The following is a 6,911-nucleotide window of genomic DNA, read 5'->3' as shown; positions in this document are numbered from 1 at the left end:
GTTCCCTCCATTAGCATGAGGATTGCACAATATTCTGCACGATCTGCCCTGTTATCTGTTTCGGTGAATGAACGAGCCTCAAACTGATTCGGATGACCAACGGTAACGTGTTTAAACAGTAACCGTTTAATTCGTAATCTTGGGAAAGCGCCGCAGCGTGCGGTGATCCGGTTCGTATCGGCGGCCGCGGTGAGTTTCTACACGCTGCGAATCAAACACGACACCAGAATCGACCAGAGAACGGGCGACGTCATGGAAAAAATGACGTCAGGTTTAATTAGCCGCCGGGGAAGACTCGTCTGTGACTGTGGGCGGGGCTTGCAACGCCGGCTCGCGCCGAAGCGTGTCGTTTATTGAGTCGAGATAGACCACGACGCCGAGCAAGTCGTTTTTACACGTTACCGCTCTCAGAAACAGCTTTATAAATTGTGCGGGCGCGCGCGGACGCCGGGCAGTGGGCGCGGCTAGAGTGATTGACATCTGGCCTCGGCCAATGAGGATCCCCCTGCGCGTCAGCGGCCGTCCTCCTGACGCGCGTCACATGTCTCGAGCGACGCGCGGCTGTGGGAGGGATTTCTCTGCAGATTGGAGGAGCGAGATAGACGGCAGAGTGAGTCTGAGGGAGACCGAGAGAGCGAGGGGGATCTCTGAGGCACCGTTCGGAGCGCATTGTGAGTGTAATTTCACCGTTTCTCGCGTGCATGCTCGTGTCACTGCCGCCTTTTAAATGCACCGTTTTTTTTGGCTTCCTCTCCGCTGATTGTCTACACTTACCGCGCTGTCCGTTAGCTTGCGTTATTATCAGCTAGCCAAATTGGCTAGGCAACTCCTGCTAGTTGGTAGCAGGCAGAGAAAGGGGCAAGAAGGCAACCGGGCTGCTGTGCATTTTAACCCACACCTGCCTATTGTCGCTGCAGGGGAGGGGGTGTGTGGAAAATCAACGGGGTTTTAATGTGTCGCGCCGTGTTGAGATGCAGAAAAGATGTGTAGCGCACGCTGGAAAGTTGCTTTTGACGTACGAAGCTTGTGAAATGTGTGCTCGCCGCGTTTCTACGAATACGATAACGCGGCACAGTGAATATTTTAGAAATAATACTAGTAGAATTATTATTATATAATAAAGTGACGATGTAATAAAATTCTACACGTGCGTTGGACGTTAAACGTTATTTAAATGTTTACAAAATTACCGCGTTATCCTAGACAGGGTGACCCTAATGTTATTTTAACGGCCGTCAGTTTTTTTTTTTTTTTTTTTGAAAGCCGCTGAATAAAGGGCTCGCGCGGTGACTGTTGGAGATCCGTTGGCTGTCGTTCGTTCGGTCTTTGCGATAACTCCGGTGAAAATAAACCACCGTCTCCGAGGTTTTCTCGGACTCGAAGAAGACAGTTCATTCTCTTACGCAAATGTTTCGGCGTTTATTGACAGTTCGCTCTTATGAAATGCTGTCAGACGAGCTAACTTGTTCCGCTAGGCGACCGTCTCTGTCAGTTTAACCGTAGGTGACTTGTGACGTTAGCCGGGTGTTTTGTGGGGTTTTACTCGAAAACGACTCTTCGAGGCGCGTTGGAAAGTTGGAGACCTCGTCGGTTTCGGGTGAGGTAAGATGTTGATCTGGTGTCATTATCGAGAACGAACAGTAACTTACACCCCTTTTTGATAGGATGACTTGAGTTGAGACCGCTAGCAGGCTAAAGCCAAATGTGAGGGCGCTTCAGCTGTCAGCTTGCTTTTCGACCCCATCGCCCGCTTGTTCGGTTAAACCGTTTCGATGCGTATTTTGCAACAGCGGCGTTCAGAAACCTTAAAATGTCACTTTGGTCACCGTTTGCTCGCCGCTGCCCGCGTGACTTTCTTGTTAAGAGATGTTAGTCAGACTGACAGCTGCAACCGCCATTCGCTTTCACTGTGCGTTACTGGCTTGCCCTCCGTAACGTCGATGTTTTGCGAAGAAAGTAAGGCGTGTGACAACCCTAGGGTGAGTAAATGGTTTTATTTCTTTTTGGGTGAACTGCCCCTTTAAGCTTGGCGCGTTCGTGTCAACAGTTGTAGTATACGGTCCTAATTCCTCCTGTCATGTGTGACTCGGCGTGGGGACTGGAACAAGCGCTGTGCGACACGTCAAATTTGCTAGGATACTATTTGAAGGAGCAGATGCGCAAAACGCAATGTACCCAACCTAATCGCCTGACTTATTTTATCTTCTATCTGCCTAATGTGTTGAGATTGAATATGGCACCTAGAATTTCTAGATGGACCCCGGTGTGCGTTTAAATAGCGTGTCGGGTCTGTTGCTCCTTGGCGTACATCATTCGCTGCCCTGTTGCTTCTTTTGCTCGAGCTTTTATAGATCCTGATAATACCTCGCTGTATGACAGCAATGCTGAATTTGACCTTGAGTCTCCAGTGTGTATTCAGCTTTATTTAAATCAATTTGTAAGTGCACTTTTCAGATTTTCACACAATGCTTTAGGTGCACACTGACCTTTGACAGATGTGGACTCGGCGGATTTAAATGTGTTTGTAAAGAATATATGTTGGAAAAATATAACATTTCATGTTCATTGTCATTGTAACCGCTGAGCATCAAATTGTCTGTTAAATGAAAGTGTTTTCTTGTTTATTGTAGCATAGAAATGAGACTTAACTACTTTTTTCTACTAATTTTATTTAATGATTTACCCCAAAATTAGATAAACAAACCTTTGACTCAAGTGAGCTGTAGAGGCCTTTGGTCTGTTATAAGCACAACTAGTTTCTAGAGCTGTATATTAGAATTAGTACTTAGGCACTCATTCAGAGGATGATTACGATCACCCTTGCTGTGCGTATAATTAGTATATACTGTTGTACTATTATATATCCAGTGTTATTTTTAGTATTGCTGAGATTGAGGTGCTTTTATTAATAATTTGAATTATTTTTTATACTTTCCGTTTTCATTTTAAAGGTTTAAGCCTTTAATTTGTGTATATAGTTTTGAATATTTATTTATTTTAGTTATTTTGATGCGAGTTTAACTAAATGAAAATGAGAAATGAAACAATATAGAATTACAATTATCAATAAAATATTGTGTTTTATATTTTAAAAAAAATCACTTAATTGTCTTTTATGGTTTTACTTTATATTGGCTCTTTATTCATGTAATTTAGTATAATGCTAAATTACGCATTATTATTTTGCACAGGTGAATCCTTTAACATATGTTTTGTTCAAATTTAACACTGTAAACCCAGATTATTTAAATATGGACCATAGCTGTACCTCCAGAACTGTTATAACTATGCTTTGGCCAAACTCTCGAAGTCTAAATGCTTTTTTACAGGACATGTAGTACAAGCTGTAATGTTATATTATTTTAATTAAGTAAATGTGAATGTTTTCCATGCTGACTGGAATGGAAAGATGGTAACTTAGCCCCTCTCTCTAGTATTGTTTATGTAAGAGGCCACTGCTTTGGTGTCACATTAATCTGAGGTGACATTCAACCCCTCATAAGCTATTATAAACAGCTAAAAATAGTGTGCTTTGCTATTAAGTACATTTGAATAATGTTGCAATTTAATTACTGTATAGCATCGTGCTTTTATGCCTTAATCAGTCGTCAATGACAGAGATAAAATAAGCATCTTAGGGGCAAATGCGTTTTCTGTTCGCAATCTAAATGAGCTCTGTGAATAAGAACGACTGGGATAAATTACCACTTCAAAGTAGACGAAGGATTGCTCTGTTGTCATTAAAATTTGATTTGCAATCAGATTTATTATTTGTTTTGATGCGCTGTAAAAAAGTTAGTGAAATCCGTTTTCGACACAAAGGAATGCGTGAGCAGTACTGTTTGACTGCTGCTTACAGGTGCTGTCTTTAAAAAAGTATGCCTCTAAATATAAAGCAGATTGTGTTTGGACAGAAACAGACCCTTTAGTCATGTCAGTCATGCACACTCGCATCCATTCACAAAGTGACATTCAGTGAGTTAAGCAAATATAAATTCTGAAGCCTCATCGTGCCCATTATCCCATCATGTCTAATGGTTCGAGTCATCCCTGATTTACTGTGCAGTATCAGACATGGAGGCAGGGGTCGGAACAAATGGCTGGCTTGTGTGCTGTGAATGGCAACCATAACAATCAACTTAAAGGTTTCCGTTTTTGAAAATCAGTTCTTTAGATATGATGTTTTAGGTCCTGGTGAGAACATGAAAGCACTGAGCTTTTAAGTATGTTGCTGTTTGAATGTAATACTGTTTCCACTGAGCTCATCTAACAAAGCAGAAGGTAATGTTAGGGCCCTATGAAATCTGTTTTATTTCCCAAATTTAGTTTCAGTTTTTCTATGTTGTTTAAATTTATTTTTAATAATTAAAACATTATATATGTAATCAATTGAGCTGATTAAAAAAAGTATTAAATGTTAACAAGGATGGGAATGTTTAAATAAATTTTTTTAATTCAAATTGAATTTTAAATGGCAGCCTATTTGAGGCTGTGTCTGAAACTGTATGAGTAATTAGCAACTGTTAAAAAAGCGTGTGCTATATATAGTATGAATATGGTAGCATTAATTGAAATTCGAATCTACTATATTTGTCATGTTGTCGTTGTCATGTGACCTACCAGCATCGCTGCCATTCACAAATCCTCTCCTGTGGCCTCAAGGGATAATAAAGTGCCCATTGCATGCACAATTCAGAATCTCACTGGAAGCACTAGGCCTTTTGGAGACTTTTTGTCTAGTGAATATTGTGAATTTGTAAATGCTACTGTTTTTGCTTACTTTATAGTAGGCTAGTAAGCAGTTTGAGATTCAGCGAGACACTAGTCCATGTCATGATTTGAGTGTACAACTCTGCTCTTTATTTATTCATCTAAATATTCTGACATTCTGTCATACCGATAATTGTATTCTTATGACTGGATTCGGTGTTTTTTGAATCAGAGAAATCAATGTTGGGTTTTTTTTTTTTCAGCATAAATGATACATCATGTTTAATGGGGTTTTTTGGGAGTTGTGCTTTGTGTGGTTGAGTGAGCGGCCGGACGGCTGCTGTGAGTTGGCAGGATCAGTGTCTGAGGGTGTAGTAGAAGTGCCCAGTCGGTGGTGTGAAGTGGCCTTAAGTGCACTGAGCCATGTAGCATGAGTAAGGCGGGGCGTCTCTGCATTGTACCCTCCACATAGAAATGGCCTGACCCATTTCAGCAGCAGCCAGCGAGGGGGATGGGGAGTGGGCAGTCTGAGACTGCTAAAAATACCCCATTACCGACAGCTCCAATGCAGAGGGATCCCTGGAATCGCTGTCTTTGACTAGTATGAAGTTGGCTTGTACAGTGTAGGGTCTCCAATTGCCAACCAAGACCGAAAGGGTTTTCCTTGAGGTTTTCTTGCAGCAGCACTTCAACTGCTTTCCAAAGCATTGCATTTAGTCATAGAGGAGCTCTCAGACCACATGTGAACCTGCCTATTTATTCACAGGTGTGTGTATAAATGTATAGGTTTTTAGAAAGAATCGAGTGGTGGCAAAATGCTTGAAATTACATTAGGCGATGAATGCCTGTTTCTTTGTACGAAAGATCACATAAGTATATGATGTGATGCTTAAATTATTAGTCTGAAGGCAGGTGGATGCAATCCAGAGGCACTGGTCCAAAATGAACCTCTTGGTTTGTATGGCAAGGGTTAACTGTTGCTCAACCATACTGTGGTAGCTGTTTGAAGATCCAATCACAATGATTTTCCACTGTTGTGACATGTGACCAGCTCTGCAACCTGAAACTGTCACGGCACAGCAAAGATTTGGCACTTCCCTCATCGTGGTCGAGCAGTCACTCATAGATGATAACTTGGAGAAAATAAGATTGACTGTGCAGGACGGAGATTATCTTGAAACCTGCATGCATTCTGTTATTTTCAGTCTAATTTCTTTCTGAGCTGTCAAAATGAACCATGATGATGAAATGCGTACCACAACTAGGAAGTTCTGATGTAGCCCTGACACATTTTCGGCCTAGTTTTTTCTTCAAAAAGGAGGAGCATTGTTACTTACTGCACTGTGAAGCTGTTGGGTGTTTCCCTTTTCACTTCCAGTTTTAATAAGAGGAAACCGAGCTTGTTGACTTTGACATACTTTGAGACTTTATTTGCCACTACTAATGAGGTTTTAATGGTATTTATTTTTGGTTGTACAGGAAATACTTTTGTTGTGTTTGTACTTTTGTAAGCCAATTCTAGAATTTTTGCACCTGCTGTAACTGAAGGCTTTTCTTTTAATTTGTCTGCAGTGTTCATGACATTGGCTGTGGGAGAAGTTGATTGCCCAGCTGGTAGCCTGTTACAGAGCAGCATGCTGTTTCACGCTCTGTATGTACTGCTGCAAGTAAATCAGTCCTGGAGGGCTACTACACTTTTTACTACTTCTTAGAGAGAGAAAGTGTTGTTAACAACACCATCATCTCATTTGCACAGTTAGAATTTTTCACAAACCCGTGCTTTTGACCTCTTGTCCTCCTTAAACCTTCTCAGATGATCCCTTCTGCTGATCTGGTCGGCACATTCCTTGATTATATTATAATGAAATCTTGCTAATAAATGCAAAGAAAGTGAACATGCTGTCAGCCCTTGTAGCTACTGAAATGGTCTCAAAGAAAGTGTTCATTGATAGTCCAGTGGGCTTAAACTGTGAAGTCTGATAGTATGTTATTTTGTTTGAGGGCATGGTATTGATATGGAACTTTCTCTTCTGTTTGTGTACATGAAAATATGGAACACGATAGATGAACTTTGTCCAAGCAGTCCAAGGTCTTATGGGGCGTATTTACACTGTCATTTAAAGTGTCACTTCAAGTTTAGACATTGAATTTGTGCATTTAGCAGATACCTTTTATTCATAACAATTTGAAATGCATACAAT

General features: G+C 41.1%; 1 protein-coding gene across 6 annotated transcripts in view; it reads left to right on the top strand.

Annotated features, from left to right (window-relative positions):
- The first annotated feature begins 371 nt into the window (after positions 1 to 371).
- Positions 372 to 6,911, top strand: part of atp2b1a (ATPase plasma membrane Ca2+ transporting 1a) — a 26,574-nt gene continuing 20,034 nt past the window's right edge. Inside the window, exon 1 of one of the 6 annotated variants that reach the window (XM_043236788.1) lies at positions 372 to 671. The gene's annotated coding sequence lies outside the window, so the exon portion shown is untranslated. Of the gene's footprint in view, positions 672 to 1,298; positions 1,603 to 1,756; positions 1,980 to 6,343; positions 6,362 to 6,911 lie in introns of those variants that run through there. The other 5 variants (XM_043236783.1, XM_043236787.1, XM_043236784.1 and 2 more) reach the window with 5 other exon arrangements.

Source organism: Puntigrus tetrazona, chromosome 4 (genome assembly GCF_018831695.1).
Source record: "Puntigrus tetrazona isolate hp1 chromosome 4, ASM1883169v1, whole genome shotgun sequence".
Taxonomy (NCBI): Eukaryota; Metazoa; Chordata; class Actinopteri; order Cypriniformes; family Cyprinidae; genus Puntigrus; species Puntigrus tetrazona.
This window is presented reverse-complemented; position numbering and strand designations above follow the sequence as displayed.